Below are 3,537 nucleotides of genomic sequence, written 5' to 3' on the forward strand. Positions count from 1 at the left end.
GAGTTTTTGGGTGCCTGCAGGACCTTGGAAAGGAACTGTGCTGCCATTAGATCAATTCTAGTGTCCATGGACGGTAAATCAGCTTCCATGAGGAGGTTGATGACCTTTGTCCACTTAGGTGCACCTAGAATTATCCTGGCTGCTTCGTTTTGTATTGTTTCCAGTTTTTCTTTTGATGTTGTGCTGGAAGCAATGAGAGCGACAGATGCATAGTCAATAATAGGACGGACAGCATGTACATAGAATGATCTTAGTACTTTGTGTCCTGCTCCTATGTGTCTCCCTGTCATGACTTTCATGACTGACAGTCTTTCCTTGGTTCTGTCAAGCAGGTATTGGATCTCCTTTTTGAAAGTGAGTGTGTGTCCTATCCATACACCAAGGTATAGATAGTCCTTCACCCATTCCAGATCCATACCCTGTATAGTGAGTTTTTTGTTTCTGACATTGGTTCTCAGAGCCATTGCTTTGGATTTTGCTGCTATTTTTAGACCCGTCCTACAACACTCTTCAGATCCCAGGTTCAGACAACGCTGAGCTCTAGTAAGGCAGTGATTGCCAGAGGCTATGATTGCCAAGTCATCTGCATAAGAGATGATCTTGCATCCCTCTGGCAGGTGAATGTCGAGTATGTTGGACATGAGGGTATTAAACAGGGCTGGACTAAGAACCCCTCCCTGAGGAGTTCCATTTTCAAGTGGCATGTGCTGTGAGAGGTGGCCTTGAAATCTGACATTTGCTGATTTATTTTTAAAATAGTCAGCTATCCAGGCCAAGAGTCTGCCTTTGACTCCTTTGTGGATTAGGGTCTCTTGAACGGCAAGCGGACTTGCCAGTTCAAAAGCCTTCTCCAGGTCAAGGAAGACAACCAAGGCGGGCAAGGTGCAGATTGTGCTTAAGAGTGTGGAAATGCTATGAGCAGTGCTCTTACCCCTTGTGAACCCGTGCAGGTGTTCATGGGGGGGACCCGTTTTCCATTGGAGCCTGTTGAGTACCATCTCAGCTGTTTTACCCAGGCAGCTGAGAAGAGAGATGGGACGGTACTTGCCAGGCTCCTTTGGTTTTGGGATGGGAACTATTGTGGCTTGTTTCCAGCTCTGGGGCACCGTGGCTGTTTGCCAGGACTTGTTGATAACCTGCAAGAATGCAAGTTCTCCTGCAAGGCCTAGATGCGAAATGATGGGGTGAGAGATCCCATCAGATCCCGGTGCTGACCCAGAACTGGATTTGTATGATTTTCTTAGTTCCCTAAGAGAAAACAGGGCATCCGTTTCATCAGCTTCGAGTGCCTTGTCTCTTATGAAAGCAAGTCTTTCTGGATTTAAGTTTTGTTGTTTTTCTCTCATCATTGGAGGCAGATTGTTGGTGCTGGTTCTGGCAGAGAACTCAAGCACCAATCTGTTAGCCTCTGATTGTTGGTCATCATGAGTGCATTTCGGGGCTTGGCGGCTTGTCGCTTGCCTGACCATTAGGAATGTGATGTCGTCTTTGGGCTGGACCTGCATCCATTAGTGTGGTGACTATGCCGTAGTGATCACTAGTAACCGTATCATCGACACACCACCGAATTCTCTCCATCATTGTTGCAGTGGCAAAGGTGAGGTCTAGGACCCCTCCCTTCACATGCGTTGGTTCTTTGGTGTTGAGAAGAGCGATCTCAGGGAATGTCTCAAGCACTTCTGCTATGTGAATGCCTGCCGCGTTCGGCCTTTTGCGGGGATTCAGCATGGCTATGTGTGCATTGAAGTCTCCCCCTATGATCACTCGGTCTTGTGCTGCAGTAGCACAGACCTGGTTCAGATCTAAGCTCTCACACAGTGATTTGCTATAAATTTTATATATTTTTATAGGACCCCCAGGTAGCTGAATCTCAACAGCAAGAGATTCAACACCATCTCCACAGTGCGGCGGGTTGGCTATTAAGGAGCACGGGATAGCTTCTTTTACCAGGGTCATCAGGCCTCTAGCACCATCCAGGTTTGGAGTGGTGAAGGCATGATATCCTGAGAAGCACACGGATCCCATAGTTAGTGTCTCCTGGAGCATGACGACGTCAATGCTCCTTGCTCGCACAACTGACTGGAGAAAGGAGTTCTTGCTTTTATAGCTACAGATATTCCACTGCAGAATGCTTAGATTGTGTGCCATGATGGTTACTCAGAGTCACTTGCTTCAGCTTCAGATGCCCCAGTGCTGGTGGCATCAGATGAATACAGATCCTCGTTGATTGAGGATTGTACAACTTCCTCTAAGTCAGACACTCCGGTTAAGGCTCTACCGAGGGGTGTAGAGCCTTGGTTGGAAGTGCCACCTCGGGTCAGAGGACGAGACTTTGGCTGTACAGACTCGGCCTGCAGTGGGGGCTTCTGCTGCACAGTTTCAGCCTGTCCTGACAGACTAGCTTGGGTTTCACGTAATGCTTCTCCCGAAGCTAGCCTGCCATCCAAGGATTTAGGGAGGGGAGCGCTGCTCGTTATCGGTTTGGAGGCTTCTAGCTTCCTTCCCTTCAGAGCTGCCACAGTTTGGGTCATAGCCGCCATTACGACCTGCACTGCTTTCTCCGCCTCCTGACTGGTCCTCCCTAAGGCTGTTGCCACTGCAGAAACTACAGCACTCAACAGGAGAGTCATATCTTTCTTGTCAAAGAAAAGATTATCATCTACTGGGGGGACCATTGCTGTGGACTTTGAACCTTTTCCCCTTTGGTTCTTTTTTGTGGTTTTGCCACTAGCAAGCTTGGGGAATTCCTCTCTGTTAGAGGTATCTAATTTTCGCTGTGGGGGCGACTCCTTCCTCTTAGGAGGTCGGGGAGTCTTTTCTTTTTTGTTTTTGCCCCAGACGTAGGTGCCTAGGGGCGCAGGGACAAAGTCAGGACGCTTTTTGGCTAGCTCCTGCTTTTTAATAACTGCCTGTTTCCTGACAGAGCAAGCCAGGCTCCAGGCATGATGCTTCTTGGCACAGTTTGGACACTTGGCTGTTGTGTCCTTCTGGCCATCTTTGTGTGCCTTGATACACACTTCGGTTTCGTGTGCCTCGCTGCATACACCACATTTGGCTTTGGCCTTGCAGTTGGCCTGGTGATGCCCAAATTTCTGGCACGTGAAGCACCTCAAGGGCTCTGGCACATATGTCCTGAGCTTGTATGAGCCCCAGTTACCCAGATCAAGGGTGGTGATTGGGGCTCCCTTGAGGATAACCAAGACTTGCCTGGTTGGAGACTTCCCTTTGGTCATGCGGGAAGCCTCCACCACTTGTGTTAGAGACGTGAGATACAGTGGTGAGATACACACTTTTCTCCCGTCTTTTAGCACCTTGATTTCCTGCAGGAAGTTCATGGAGGCTTTGTCTTCGGGGGCAATGATCATGCCCTCATCTCTAGAGATTCGGATTGAGAGTCTGACGTTTCTTTCCTTCTGCAATGCCCTTACCAGCTGGTATGCATTGTCGAAGTCTTCAGGTTTTTTTGGTACCTTAAACCGCGTTAGTCGACTTGGGGTGTGCTCTGCCTCTTCTTCAGTTTCCACCCTTCGTCGCTTC

At 48.8% G+C, this 3,537-nt stretch overlaps 1 protein-coding gene across 1 annotated transcript in view; it reads left to right on the forward strand.

Annotated features, from left to right (window-relative positions):
• Positions 1-1,877: 1,877 nt before the first annotated feature.
• Positions 1,878-3,537, forward strand: part of LOC138863644 (uncharacterized) — a 15,991-nt gene continuing 14,331 nt past the window's right edge. The window contains exon 1 of the mRNA XM_070128458.1: positions 1,878-2,625. The gene's annotated coding sequence lies outside the window, so the exon portion shown is untranslated. The remainder of the gene's footprint in view (positions 2,626-3,537) is intronic.

Source organism: Penaeus vannamei, chromosome 12 (genome assembly GCF_042767895.1).
Source record: "Penaeus vannamei isolate JL-2024 chromosome 12, ASM4276789v1, whole genome shotgun sequence".
NCBI lineage: Eukaryota > Metazoa > Arthropoda > Malacostraca > Decapoda > Penaeidae > Penaeus > Penaeus vannamei.